This window comes from Mus musculus, chromosome 7 (assembly GCF_000001635.26).
Source record: "Mus musculus strain C57BL/6J chromosome 7, GRCm38.p6 C57BL/6J".
Classification (NCBI taxonomy): Eukaryota; Metazoa; Chordata; class Mammalia; order Rodentia; family Muridae; genus Mus; species Mus musculus.
The window spans coordinates 111,278,711-111,294,515 of record NC_000073.6 but is presented as its reverse complement, the minus strand read 5'-3'; the positions used below and the strand labels follow the sequence as shown (position 1 = coordinate 111,294,515).

The 15,805-nt window shown below is 45.7% G+C and overlaps 1 long non-coding RNA gene across 1 annotated transcript; it reads left to right on the top strand.

The window, feature by feature from the left end:
• Positions 1 to 8,835: 8,835 nt before the first annotated feature.
• Gm33145 lies at positions 8,836 to 11,606 on the top strand. The gene is made up of 5 exons (XR_378421.3): positions 8,836 to 9,068; positions 9,447 to 9,563; positions 9,674 to 9,726; positions 10,553 to 10,659; positions 10,791 to 11,606. It is a non-coding gene; the product is annotated as a predicted gene, 33145 (long non-coding RNA).
• The last annotated feature ends 4,199 nt before the right edge of the window (positions 11,607 to 15,805 follow it).

The window sequence follows — 15,805 nt, the reverse complement described above, 5'->3', positions numbered from 1 at the left end:
GATTTCTCATTGGAGGCCAGGAAGGGAATTGGGGCCACAGGTGTAAATTTGAACCCAAGAGCAGGTGATAAAACACAAGGCAGGAAAATGCCACCAACAGCCCCAACATAGAAGGACATTCATCACCAAACTCTTGAAACCATTGGGCTGAAGAAACCCCTGTCTCAATGATGCTTGGGACTGTAGGGTGACTCTGGAATAAATCAGCAGGAAATGTTCCTATGATGAGTAGAGAGTAAAGTTCGTGTATCTAGACTTCACAATAATGACTCTTGATTTTAAATATTTACTGTCACTATTTTAAAGTTTACAATGTGGTTTCTTTCCACTCTAATGCTGTGTCAGTGAGCAGTTATATTTTGTCAATCATCTCCCAATACCTACTAAGCAATCACTATGACCCAACACTGTGGACACACAATGGGACACAGAGGTAACAGGACACTTATTGTGTCTGTCCCCAAGAAACTTGAAATCTATCAGAGAAAACAATTGCTGCATGCTCTGGGTAGTATTTTGCCATCTTGGTGAAAGCTCGGGTCATCTGGAAAAAGGAACCTCAACTGGCAAAATGCCTCCATCAGATTGGCCTGTAGGCAACTCTATAGAACATTTTCTTGATTAGTGATTGATGTGGGAAGGCCCAGCACATTGGGAGTGATGCCACCTGGACAAGCGGTACGGGGCTGTATAAGAAATCAAGCTGAACAAGCCATGGGAGCATGCTGGTAAACAATGTTGCTCCGTGGCCTCTGCTTCAACTCCTGCCTCCAGGCTCCTACATTGAGCTCCTACTCTGACTTCCCTGAATGATGAACTATGATTGATCTAGCTTGTAAGCCAAAAAGAATCCCCCTTTTCCTGCTTTTGATCAGTGTTTTATCACAGCAATAGAAACCCCAACTAAGACACTAAGCTATGGATGATCACAAGAAAGCAAAATCCTTCGGTAGGATTTTGCTCAAGTACATAGAGTGATTGATGGGAGAACCAGAAAAAAATTGCCTATGAAAAAGATTATTTGTGTGCAATAAACACTAACTAGTTTGTTACTGCTGGAAGGTGCCATCACTTGAAGATTGGATGTCCCTTATGTCTTAAAGGTTTGGTCCTCAGGGTAATGCTTTTGGAAAGTGGCTGAACCTTTAGGAGGAGGGGTGTAATAGAAGGCCCTTAGGTCACTGGAGATATTCCTGGAGGGAACTGTGGGACCCTGGCTTCTCCCTCTCACTGTCATTGTTCCTGACTATGATGTGAGCAGAGTGGTAAAGCCAAGCTGTGCTCTCTCCATGCAGCCCTGAACAATGGAGCTAGCCAATCTCAGACATGCACAACCATGAACCAAAAGAAATCTTTTTTCCTTATAAATTAATTATTCTGGGTGTTTTGTTATAGTGACATAAAGCTACACATAGACAATAATACAAACATGGTTAAAGACAAAAATATGTATGTACATAAACAAGCTTGGTCATGAGAAAGAGGGTTGAGGAGTCTCTGTGACCACCAAGGCCAGCAGAGTGTTGGTCCACACAAGGCAAGAAAGAAATCTGATTCACCATGACACAGTAGCTGGTGTTGGATCAAACTTCAAGTGTCTGACACCAGGCATTTCTTTAGGCATATTTAAGCACAGCACTCAATCCTGTGTATACAACAGAGCTTAAGACATGATTACATTGAAACTCTTTTTAAAGTACATGGGACTTCTTCCATAAAGATGGGTTCTATTGATGGAGAAACAATGTTCAAGGTAAGAGTCTAGGGAGAATAACTGCAATAAACATAGAAGTCTTGGGAAACCAAGTGTGGCCTGTGCCTCCAGATAGTACAGAGATCACGAGGCTATTAGCCACCATTCGTAAAGGCTGTGCCATTTGTAAAGCCCATGTGACATCTTCCATAAAGAAGAGTTCTATTGACTGAGAAACAAGACTCGAGATAAAGGTCTAGGGAGGAAAAGTCTGGGGGAGCCAGGTATAGTCTGGCCATAGAGATAGTACAGAGGTCACCAGGCTATTAACCACATCCATTCCCAGCCTCCTAGGTGGAAAATAGGTTATGCATCCCTTTTGCATTCCTGGTTTTCAAAGTGCTTATCTGTGAGCACAAATACCCTGTCCCTCAACAGCAGGGCTTTGAAATAAGAGCAAGTCCCCAGGGATGGCATGAAAGGGGAACAGGACAAGGATTAGAGGCAGGAGGGCAGCAGAAAGAGAGGCTTGCAGACATGTTAAGGATTCTAATACACACTAAGAACCATAAAATAATAACAATTGCATGGTAAAAAATGCTAATATCAAGGGGGAAAACAGAATCATATGAGCTCACTCTTAAGGAAATTAAAACTAAGACATGAATCATGGATCAGCTTGTACGAAGACAGCCTGTAATCTAAGGGTAACTGCAGAAAACTGTGGCATAGAAGATGCTATTGTTTATTCAGGTATTGTACTGTAAATTGCTTTTCTTGGCTGATAAAAGAAGTCTGGGAAAAGATTATTTACTGCTCAGATAGTTAAAGAATCTATTTGCTTACAAATCAGACTAAAGCAGGTACTCAGGAAAAGGAAAGTAGATTATACTGCACTTTAGAGACAAATTTCTCAGCTGCCATTACATAAAGAGATAAGGGCCATCTTCCTGTCAAGCCGTTTTGACAGGGCCAGCTTCTATCCACCTGAAATGGAATCTTTCATGTTTGTGTACGAATATCAAGAGTGGCAAAACATGTTTCAGATCATTACAGGAATCCATAAAAACATAAACAATGTGGGAGGGTGTCATCATCACAACAGTCTAATTATTAGTAACTTCAAACATAACCAAGGAGATGTTTGCCCTGACTAGCTGTAATTGTCAACTTGACACAGCCCAACATCATCTGAGAGGAAAGCTTTAGCTAAGGAACTGCCTTGGTCAGATTGGCCTTTAAACATTTCTTTCTGTATGTGGCAGGGGTGTCCTGATTATTGATTGATGTAAGACATCTCAGCCCACTGTGGGCAGCACCATCCCTAGGCAGGTGCTCCTGGGCTGTGTAAGAAACCTAGCTAAGCTAATCATGAGTGCTCCTCCATGATTTCTGCTCCAGATTTTTGCCTTGAATTCACTCAATAGTGTGATCTAGAAATATAAGCTCTGTTCCTCTAAGTTGCTTTGTCAGAGAGTTCTACAGAATATCAACAGAAAAGTAACTAATCCACTAGGCATAAGTAAGAGTGGATCAAGTATGACTCCTGGTACCAGCTTCTGAACTAGTCACTTTTTTATTGCTAAGATAAAATAACAAGACCAAAACAACTTATAGGAGGAAGGGTCTATTTGGGCTTATGTTTCGAGGGGGATAAGAATCCACAGTGGCAGAGAAGAAACATGGCCACTAGAGCAAGAAGCTAAGAGCTTATATCTTTTACTGTAAACATGAAGCAGAGAGAAAACTACAAATGGGTCTTTTAACTCTCAAAGCCCAACTTCAATGACATACTTCCTCCAGCAAGACCATACATCCGAAACCTTACCAAACAGTGTCAACTTGGAAACAAGTGTTTAAATGCCCAGACTATGGGGGGACGGGGGCATTTTGTTTTCATTCAAACCACCATACACAATAAGTAACCTTTTTTCTTTCTTTTCTTTTGAAAATACTACTGATTAGCCATCTAAGAGCTCAGTTATTGATTTGAGAAGTTTCAAATAGTGACTGATAGCCTTTCCTTTGAAATGTTAAAAGGAAAGATAATAGATAGTGAATATGATTTTTTAAAGAAATAAATTATATGCATGTATAAAAATATCACAATAAACGCAGTATTATATAATTAATATATACAAATAAAAAGTTTTCTTTTAATTAAAGCTTTTAAAATGAGCCTAGGTGCTTTGCTAATGCTTCATTGATGCTGGCTGGCTACAGCCACTGCTTGCCCAGCTATTCTGCCTCAAAGTAGCTTTCTCCAGCTCCCAGCACATTGACTATGTACTTGCCCTATGGAATCCCAGGCTCAGTTCCAGCTTCAGGCTACAGAGCAGAGTGTTTCACACACCATGGCTCAGAAGACTATTGCTTGCTAATAGGGAGCCCACACTGCCAATTCAGGGTTGCAGAGTAAGGAATAAAAATCACAAAAGCTGAACCTCTCAACCCAAGCTTTCTACCTTTTGCTGGTTTCCTTCTCTATCTGGGGCCCAAGGAAAGAGCATGAGATTGGGAATAGCTAAATGAGACCTCTCTTAAATGGGGATAACACTCACCGGTCCACTCTTTTAAAAGCCTTGCTCTGTGCTGCCCCTAGTAGTTGGTGTGGGATAACCAGTGAGCATCCACTTCAGGGTCATTCCACTCATGCTCAGACCCTGCAGTGACACAGCCAAGAACACTCACAACATCGCCAGTGTGAAGAACGTCACCTGTCCACCTTGGCCTCAGCCAATGCCAAGTTAAATAGTGACTGACAGCTTGGGAAAGGGTTGATTCTGGTTGAATCTTCTGAACAATTTTAGTCAATTAAATTACTGACTTCTCTGGTCTTTAAGAAACTGGTAAAGAAATGGCACACTGGTACTTCTGTGTTAGCCTCTGGAAACTGGAAGGCATCAGGCCAAATCTTGGGTCCTGGAAGAAAGAGGTCAAAGAGAGAACAAAACTGTTCATGTTGCACTAGAAGGATGAAGTCACCAGGGAGTGGCTTCCAGGTTGCTCTTGGTATCCAGCCATCCAGACATTAGACCCAATGTAGAATGTGAAATCCATCCTTATGAATCAAAGGACACCTTGGGAAAATCCTCTCCATTGTTCGATCTGCCTGAACAACCACATGAGATCTTTCAAGGCAAGAATGTCCAAATTCAATGCTTCAAGAGTCTACACGAGTTCCTTATCACTGAGACTGTCCCACAGACAGACAGAACTCAGTGCCCTGAACTGCACCAGTTAGATACTGTTATCTTTGTCATTCCAAATCATCACTGTGTGGGGTAGCTACTCCTCTCTGGCTGTCTTAATTAGTTGTGACATTCATTAACAGCTATTGTGTATTCAAATCACAGACACACACACACACATATACGCAGAACTAGGCAGCCTCCCAAAATATATCTCTCTGTGAAAGAGGCACACACCATGGTGGCAGATGTTTGCTGACGACCTTCCTAATGGTTTTGCTCTACCAGGACCTCAGGTTTTGTTCTTCCCAGGAGCAGGCAGGGCAGAATGAAGCAGCCAACGACACCATCTTATAGCCTATGAGTAGTGGTCAGCTAAGCCCTGGCCCCTAGCAGGTACGGAGTTAACATTGTCTCTCACAGGTACTGGTTCTCAGATAATTTGCACAGAAGCAGACAGTGGAGTTTTCAAATGCAAAGTAGCTCCCATAGCACATGGTACACAGCTAGAGATGAATCCATCCAGCCTCTACCACCATCACTACCAGCACCGCCTCAGTGAGCACTACCTCCTCCTAGATACCCTGGATCCTCACAGTTCAGCCTCTGTTCCAGTTACTGAGTTACACACCAGTCATAAAATACAGTATCAACTCTATAGTTATGGCCATTGATATCATTTAAAGACTCAGATTCTCATATACTGTAACACCAGAAATAAAATACACATGCACTCATGCACACACTACACACACAGAGACACTTGAGGCTGGAGTAGCACTATCACTGATCTGTTGCCACCCCAGATCCAGTGTGCACCTAACCCAGGAGCGAGAGATAGGGACACACACACAAACACACACACACACACATGCATGCACGCACACACGCACTTGTTCTCCTGCTGACTCTGTGATTTCTGTTTCCCATTCTTCACAATCGATCTCTAGCTTCAGCACCCTTTGGATGGTGATCTTTTCTGGCACCAGCATTCCCATGGTATCTCACCCATAATTGTGGCTTTTCCTACAGTGCGTGAGAATTGTCAGCCTTCCTAGGTTAGAACTAAACTATGCTTTCCATAATCCCCTTCCATGCAGAGTTCTGGGCTTGCATGAGTCACAAGAGTTTCATCCTGCATGAAACTTGGAAGAGAGCAGACAGGTGACTTTTGTCCTACTCTCTGAAAGCCTCTGCAGGACCACAGGTGCCCTCACTGCATAGCCATTGTCTCTCCTCACTTGTGCAAGGAAGAGCTAGGCAGGCAGCTGCTCCTCTCCTGCTGGATTTCTCCCGTTGGTATCTCTCGCTCCTGGGTCAGGTGCACACTGGATCTGGGGTGCCAACAGATCAGTGCTAGTGCTACTCCAGCCTCAAGTGTCTGACCATCCTTACAGAGTCTCTTCTGCTTCCTTGTCTCCCAGACATCATTTCCTACTCTCTGCCCTAGAGCAGCTGTGCACACAATGTGTGAAGTCAGAGCCCTGTAGTCAATATGTTCTCATACCTGTAGCCACAGACAGGGAGATAGGCAGTAAACAGGCAGATGATAGACAGACCCTAAAAGTCCTTAGAATTGTGATAAAGGCTAAGGCACAGCTTGGACGAGATGGAGACCATAAGAGGTAGGAATCTAGGGCCGAGGGGCATATCTCAAATGGTAGATCCATTGCAGCACTCATGAGGCTCTCGGCTCAGTCCCCACCACCACAAACAAAAGGCGGGGCCTAGCATGAAACCTAGGTTATGGTGGTATAACACCCTTGAAGGGGATTGTGGGACCCCCTAATCTCTTCTTTTCAAATTCTGCTTTTTATCCATAAAGTGAACTGTTTTGCTTTGTCACATGCTGCCATGATGGGTATATGGACAGGATATATAGAAACTGAAATCTTTTTTTTTCCATTTTTATTAGGTATTTACCTCATTTACATTTCCAATGCTATACCAAAAGTCCCCCATACCCACCCACCCCCACTCCCCTACCCACCCACTCCCCCTTTTTGGCTCTGGCGTTCCCCTGTACTGGGGCATATAAAGTTTGCGTGTCCAATGGGCCTCTCTTTCCAGTGATGGCCGACTAGGCCATCTTTTGATACATATGCAGCTAGAGTCAAGAGCTCCGGGGTACTGGTTAGTTCATAATGTTGTTCCACCTATAGGGTTGCAGATCCCTTTAGCTCCTTGGGTACTTTTTCTAGCTCCTCCATTGGGAGCCCTGTGATCCATCCATTAGCTGACTATGAGCATCCACTTCTGTGTTTGCTAGGCCCCGGCATAGTCTCACAAGAGACAGCTACATCTGGGTCCTTTCGATGAAATCTTGCTAGTATATGCAATGGTGTCAGCGTTTGGATGCTGATTATGGGGTGGATCCCTGGATATGGCAGTCTCTACATGGTCCATCCTTTCATCTCAGCTCCAAACTTTGTCTTTGTAACTCCTTCCATGGGTGTTTTGTTCCCAATTCTAAGGAGGGGCATAGTGTCCACACTTCAGTCTTCATTCTTCTTGAGTAGAAACTGAAATCTTAATGGTTCTGCTTCTCTGGCCTCTGACATAAACACCCACCCAACCCCCTAAGTAGATGCATAACATCTCATCAACCATGCACCCGCCATTCCCAACATCTAAGCACCTGCTCAACAAACCATTCTACATCCCAACCTGCCTTTCAGCCTGGACACCTGTTTCATTTTGACTTACAGAGGGCTCTAAGGATCACACCACCTCTAGTCTATAAACAGCTACTGTATGATGATGGAAGCAGCAGAAGGGCCTAGTGAGGGATTGCTACTTCAGAACTTCACAAAGAACTTCAGTGAGGCCCACATGCTTGTGTAAGCGTGAAACAGGTAGAGGCCAACCTCTAGAAGGCTGTGAGGATCAGGAGTGTCCATGCATGCAGGGTCAGAGTCTGTGCGATGGAGCCACCACCAGGGACAAGTACTGTCCTTACCAGGGGCTCTACAGTGGCTTAATTATCAAGAGTACCTTTCTCAGAAATATGTCTGTATATATTTATCACGAAAGTGACAGGAGTTCCTAGGCAAACTGGTAATGCAAACAGGGAAGACATTAGCATGCATGAGAGCTGAAAGCTTAAGTACTGGCCTTTGCTTTCACATAATAAACATACTCATTACACACTTTTTTTCTGTCCCCTTAATATCATCACAGCATGGCTCTAACACACCCACCCTCTCCCTCCTAGCATTTGTTCCTGTGAGAGCGGGGTCACAAGGAGACATCTCCTCGGTGATGTCCTGCTTTCCAGCCTCTCCCTCGCCACCCATTAACCTGCAGCACAGTTACTAAGTGTCTGGGTGGCTGGGTTGTCTTGTTCTGTTTTGTTCTTTTCACCTAGTGCTGGGAACACGATTGTTCATGGTATTTGTCAGCTTTCCGTTGCATCCAGTCAACACGGATCTCATCTAGTGATATGACACGTACACATACATTTGGAGATGGTAACGAGATGCGATTTCCCTATGAAATAACCATCCATGGGTACATTGTTGAGTATCTGGGCACTTCTAGGGAGAGGACCTAGCTGGAGGAAGTAGGTCGAAGGTTCTTGAGAACATTCTGACTGTCTCTTTCCTACCTTGCTCTACTTCCTGTCTGCAGTAGAGTGAAAGAGTTCTTCTACCATTCTCTCACGCTGCATGACAGTCCCACAGTCTGGAAGTAAACCTTGAATCAAAGGTCCAGAAAACCAGCAAAGCAAACATTCCATTCTGTAAGTTGTTTCATTTAATATTCTGGTCGCAACAATGAATAGTCACTAATACAGGTCATGTCAAAGGTTATGACCCCTTGACAGTGTAACAGCTGAGCAGAAGCAAGGACTTGTGAGGGAAGCAGCCCTGTGACTAAGAATGCCCCAGGCAGTGGGGACTTCAGACATAAAATGTCACTCCTCCATTAGGAAACGTCCTGTCAAGGATCCCTTACCATGTTGTTCTTTTGTTCATTCATTGGTTTAGTTTTTAAGTTTTAGCTATTTCCACTTATAGTTTCTAGAACTCTCCGAGTTCTTTTCTTTTCTGCATCAGAGCATTTGCACGTTCTGTTCCTTTGTCTGGTCTGCTCTTTCCCCTGTTCTCACCAGAGTGACTTCTCATGGCTGAATCCCAGACCTTTCTTTGCCAGTGAAGTCCCCTCTGACTATCAAGCCTGTGGTAAGTCCTCCCTTTTCACTCTGGAAGCAGTTGCTTGGCCCTCACAAAGCATAACCACTTGGGTACGTAATTACTCAATATACTAAAAAGTGCACATTAAAAAGAACAGGATGCCCACCAGAACCCTTGCTGAAGACACCACATCCCCTGAGTACTGGACACAGAGACCACATGGGACTGAGCTGGAAGCTATCTCCCTGCTGGTTAGCACCCATGGTGCCAGAAGCTGCTGTTCGGGCTGCTGGGGGAGAAACGTTATCAAGGATCGCACTCACTTGTAAACTCTGCCAGCTTCGGTGCTTAACCCCCCCCCCCAGCAAGCTGGTGCAGTAGTGGCACATTCCGGGGTAACCAATGGATTGCCAATTTCATCCGCAGCCTGCTCCATAGGAGGGAATACGTGCCTGGCACAGCAGAATAGGACAAAAGCCTATTGCCAGAGAGGTCACAGATCCTATGAGGAAATCCACTACTGATGTTTTCTCAAATGGACAGGTATTTAAACCACCTTCTAAATATTTATACCCATATATTAGCACAGCCCTCTGCCTCCGTCAGAGGATGGCAGTGTTGAGGGTAAGTGACTAGTGACTGTTTGGTTCCAGGTGGGACATCTGTGTCAGCCCTCTAAAGCTCAGCGAACACTGCAGAAAAGGAAGTAGGTGGACTGTGGGAGCCAATTGATGGGAAGATGGGGGGAGCGTATCTTCTGGATATGACATAGCCACTGCCATCATGAATAGGCAGCAGCTGTGACTGTCTACAAGGGACCTGGGAAGAAGAAAGGAGGGAGGGAAGAAAGGAAAGGAGAAACCCGGGTTGGAAGGTGGGCTAATTGGGAGAACGAGGGGAGATCGGCAAGAGTGGGAGGGTGGGGTAGGGCAGATAGGCCGTTGAGAGGTGAATTAATCACAGTGTGCCATATACAAATATTGCCAACATTTCTAATTAAGTGAAAATACTTAGGAGTAAGTGTTGAGTAGATGACTCAGGGGATGATGGGAAGAGTCCATCATGGAACATCCAAACCAGGGGGCTGAGGCTGGAAAGGGGAGGGGCAAAATACAAAGGGGAGTTATGGAAGAAATGAAGGAGCCAGAGAGGGATCAGAGGGAGGGAAATCTTCCAGAGAAAGTCAAGCAGAGGATCTTGGGGGTGGTGAGGGGGACAGGCCAGATAGGCCCATGGACCAGAGGGACAGGCCAGACAGGCCCATGGGCCACAGAGACAGAGATGCTACTATCGAACGATAGCTACAGGTGTTGGAGGGATGGTTCAGTCATGAAGAACACTCTCTGTTCTCTCAGAAAGCCTAATATAGTTCCCTGCAGGGACATTGGACAGTTTACAACTATCAGGAACTTCAGGGGGATTGGATGCTCTCTTCTGGCCTCCGCAGGCACCCCACACACATGTAGCACACACACAAACGCACACATAAAGGAAAATTAAAAGCTATACTACCTGTTGTGTACCAACCAAAGCTCCACCGACGGACAGAGACCAGCATGGCCTGACCTGTAGTGAACCCAAGGTCACTGATGCATTCCCGGAATCCTCCTCTACCAGGACACCTTTAATCACGTGCACAGTAAGTCTTTTCTTCTCTAACCACTCAGAGCTCCTCCCATGCCGTCACGGTTCTCAGTGGAACGGTAACTAACCCTGCTCCCCCCCCCCCCCCGTGGAGTGTCTATTTGCTAATGGAGTTGTCTGCTGCAGTATCCAGATTGCCAGATGTGCCAAAAGCCCCATATACTGGGACAGTTGCAACGCTGGGAATGGCCACAGCATGACCTTCTCCAAGCCCTTGAATCTGAAAAAAACACCAGCTGGGGGAAGGCCAGGGATGGCTTCAGTCCCGCCTGCCTTGACAAGAGACATTACAACAGATGTGCATGTATTTTATTGTGTGACGAATGGATGCAGGGTGGGAGAAGAGGGAAATAGAACCTAAGAAAGGGCACAGAGTCTCTCTGGGCAGCCAGATGGGATCACACATAAACGAGAAAGCACAGTTCCCGCCGCAGAGCCAGCTGCGGAGAAAAGGCTTCCTCCTTCATGGAAAGAAAAGATGCTCTCCTTCAAATGAGAAGTACACAGCAGACGAATGTATCTGGGACAACCTGAGGATTGAATGTCCCCACAGGACTCTCAGTGGGAGCCGGCAGGTTTGATTGAAAACACCCAGCAGGTGAAGGTAGATTCCTTATCACTTCCTATGCCCAAGGATTGAAAGCTGAAAATAGACCCAAGGATTCTGTGGGCACTTTCTGCAGGCAGGGGTTATCAAAGTCTCTGTCTGATTTTGGACAGTTTTTTTGTTTTGTTTTGTTTTTGTTTTTGTAAAATATATCCATAACAGTTTGTCTTTAAAGGGGAGTTGCTGGGTTTTCATCATGTGGATAATTGATTTGTTACAAGTCACAGGAAAGCATTTGTCATTCGGAAGCCACCAAGCCCCACGTGGTCTTCCTCCCCGGATAAGCACGGAGCCTTTTGACTTATTGCTGTCATTAAATTGAAGTGTTCGGCTGATTATTTTGGTATTTCGGAATTTCCTATAAATCACCTCCTTATTTTGGTTATTACAATTTTAAGAAGAGGTGCTTGATTTATAGGTGACAGCCAAGAGGAGGAGGAGGAGGAGGCACAAGGAGGGAGAGGCTAGAGGCCCAATGAGGACACAATTGGAAGCAGGTGTTTGATTCATTGATGTACCTCTCTACACACACACCCTCTAAAACATGCCCACGCCCGAGAGGTTTTTCACTCCTACGTCTTGGAGACAAGGTCCTGGGATCTTCAGAGACTGGGATATGCTATGCTTCCCTCCTAGCTCAGAGCAGACAGCAGTCAAACTCCAAAGAGAAATTCACCCTCCCTCTCTCGTGCATGAGCAAGTCACCAGACCAGAGTCTGTGTTCACAGAGAAAATAAGTGATCAGGATCCGGCTCCCACTGGACACAGCTGGATTCTGAGACGCAGCCGAGCAGAAAATGACTTCCCAGGCCTCAGCAAGCCTATCAATCAACTGCAGTTTCTGACAACTGTCCAGCATGGCAGAGACGGTGGGAAGACTCACAATGAGTAGACACAATGCCTGCCTGGACAGAACAGTAGGTCAGAAGGAAGGTCAAGGGGCTTGCGCATCATCCCCACCTGGTTAGAAAGTTATAAGAACTGGGGACTGGGCTATCTCCCAGATAACTGGGAGGTGGGTGTTACCGCTCCAGAGGAGAGGAATATGAAAGCCTGAAAGGGGGCAACTGCCATTCTGGTGCAGAGAATGGGGTCCCTGGCCTGGGTGAAAGCCACACATTCCAGTTGGGCAGGTCAGTCAACTGGCTAAAGGACCACCCCTCCACGAGGCACATCCACCCTAATGCCTGCTAAAGTGAGGAGGAATAATTAGCCCTTTAATGAGACCACATCCTTTTCCTTCCTAGAATGCTCAACCCCAAGTGCAGCCTCTCCACCTGAGTTCTGTTGGGTCTGCTGATCGGTCTGCACTAACTCTCCCTTTTTCTTCTCGAGTCTTTTTCTTTTGGATGCTGGTCAGAGTCTGAGAACACCTCCTCTTATACTTTGGGCAGCTTCTATTCTCTTTCTCTAAAGCCCCTTTCCCCACCATGTGGCTGCCTGTCCGACAACATGGCTGAGGGGAGGGGAGGGGAGGAGAGGGGAGGGGAGGGGAGGGGAGGGGAGGGGAGGGGAGGGGAGAAGAGAAGAGAAGAGAAGAGAAGAGAAGAGAAGAGAAGAGAAGAGAAGAGAAGAGAAGAGAAGAGAAGAGAAGAGAAGAGAAGAGAAGAGGAAGGGAGGAAGGAAGAACAGAAGGAAGATAATTGGGAGCTGAGGAGCTAGCTCAATGGGTAAAGCAGTTGCTGTACACATGACAACCTGAGTTCCAAACCTTAACATCTACATTAAAAGCCAGGCATGATGATACATGCCTGTAACCTTGGAGCTTGAGGCACAGACATGTGGATACTCAGGGCTCACAGGCCAGTCAGTGTGGCCCAAACAATGAGCTCCGGGTTCATTGAGAGACTCCAGCTCAAAAACCTAGGTGGAGGGCAAAAGGGGAGAACAAAACACATGAATGCACAGGTGTGTGAGCATTCACACACACACACATACACACACACACACACACACACACACACACACTCATACATCACAAAACAAGCCATAGCAATGAACTGAGGAGTGGAGTGGCTGTCTGTAAACAGCAGTCACCAACTCTCACTCAGTGTAAACCTATTTGTGGAGTTTCTATATTAAGGGGCACAGACCTCCCTTCCATTGTGAGAGGTCAGGCTTGAATTTGAACTATTTCCCGTAGAGGTTGATAGTGATCCCATACCTAAGGAACATGTCCAATTCTGCGCTGTTTGTGTTAGAGGATATACCGCGGAGCAGGTGGCCAGGATGTGCAGAGACTACAAAGCTCATACCACAGAGGATGTATAAAGGGGCAAAGGCATTCCGTTCCCCTGGAGAAGAAAGGGGACGAGAGCTCGCACGCCTCTGCTATGTTTTTTTCACAGGAGACCGGAAGCAATTTATTTTATAATTGCTCCAGAGAGGAGAGAGAAAACTTCAGGGGGAGAGGCAGGTTTCTGTCCAACATGATTTAGCAATTAGAGGGCTCTGACCTAGGAGGCATGATAGATAATCAGCTCCCTGCCACTGGAAGTGGTAAAGGATAGCCAGGATGGAATTACTGTTCAGAAATTGCCAGCATTTTGTAGAAAGTGAAATTGGATATAATTTAAGGTATCCTTCCTAGGAGAAAAGTCTATGGGTGTGTGACATATTTAAACTAACATATGAATAGTTGATGGATTCTTTCAAGAAGGTATGTTGTATTCACACTCGAGAATGTACCAGGAGTGGCAGATATGCCAGCCTTATAACTGTCTTGATTCTCTTCCAGTTGCTGTGATAAAATACTCTGACCAAAGCAACTTGAGAGAGAATGGGTTTATTTGGCTCAGAGCTCCCTGTTGCAGTCCTTTAGGGCAGGGAAGCCATAGCCATGGGAGTCTTCAGGAGTCATGCACGATGCATCTGCCCTCAGGAGGCAGACAGCAAGGAATGCCTGCTACTTTTCAGCTCCATTTGTACGGTCCAGGATCCCAGCCAGGGAATGGCACCACCCACAACGGTTAGGTCTTCCATCTTCAGTTAATGTAGTCCAGATAATTCCCCACAGTCATGACCAGGAGCTCCATCTCCTAGGTGGCTCTAGATTCTGTGGAGTTGGCAGGTTGACACAAACCATCACAGGAGCCTGATGGGATTCTAACACAGTGGTTCTCAACCTTCCTAATGCTGTGACCCTTTAATGCAGGTCCTCACATTGTGGTGACCACCAATCATAAAAGTATTTTGTTGCTACATTATAACTTTAATCTTGCTACTGTTATGAGTTGTAATGCAAACCTCTGATATGTAGGATATTTGATATGCAACCTGCAAAGGGATTGAGACCCACAGGCTGAGAACCACTGCTCTAACAGAAGGAACGGGTCTTGATTTCAGTGCTGACTATGTTATGGATCCAAGTCATCACTGAACTCCTAACTGAAAGGCGATGATGCATGAGGATTAAGAATGAACCCGTGAGCACCAGTGCGTGGGTTTAGGTTCTACCTCTAGCCACTAACTAAATGCAAATATCCACATGGAGTAGTTTTCACTTTGATAGGAGACGGGGGTCGGGTGATGGGTAGGCATGCTTTCACATTCTGTATTATACAGACATGCTTGTACTCTATGTTAGAAAGAGGAATTAACACATACATGTTTGATTAGCACAAATGCACTGTTAATGATTTGTTTGTTCTGAGCTAACCCCATGTCTTGATGCCCCTAGAGGAGTACAAGGTTAACTGCACAGAAACGACTAGACTCAGCATTACAAGAAGTGTCTAAGCCCAGACACGCAGACAACAAGGAAAGATTGCAAGGGATAGCTAGCAAAGCACAGACGCTGTCTCGAAAGTGGGGCAGGTCTGAATTCCAGAATGATTCATTGCCTTGACCCCCTATATAATTTGCAGCTTGAGGTAAGATGCTACAGATTTTTAGGGTACAGATATTTTGAGGCTGCTGTCTCTCTAAATAAAGCACAGCTTTAAAGATTCAATTCCTGCCTTTGCTCATTGGCATCTGCAAGTGACCCCAGGATTCTGGTGACAGCTTAATAGAAGAGGGAAAAAGAAGGCAACAGCAGCACTCTGCAGCACTCTGCATTGGGCATATCAGCATTTCTTCTCCGATCCCTTTGGCCCCAGGGCCAGTTCTTGCTTATAGGCACCACTACCTGGCTGTATGTATGCAAGAGCAATTGGGCTTCAGCTAACCAACACCTCTTTGAAGTCTTCAACACGGACAGTTAGAGCCACCCGGACCTGATCCCTTCACTGTAATCCTAGGATGAGACATAGTAGAAGCTGCCCATGGAATTAATTGACCTTCTGGTACCAACATCTACTTCATAGAACTACCTGTGTCCAGAGCAGCTTTGGCCAAGCTGTGTCCCTTGTGCCCAGGCTAGTCAGTTCTCTCCTCGGGGTTTCCTAGCTTCCCAGATCACAAGTTTGGGGGTATTTGGCACCCAGGCCACCTTATGCAGAAGCAATTTATTATGCATGCTAGAAGCTTCTTCCTTCCCATGGTACATTGGCATGGCATCCAAACAGAGGGGGAATGCAGTGCAGGGAGCTCT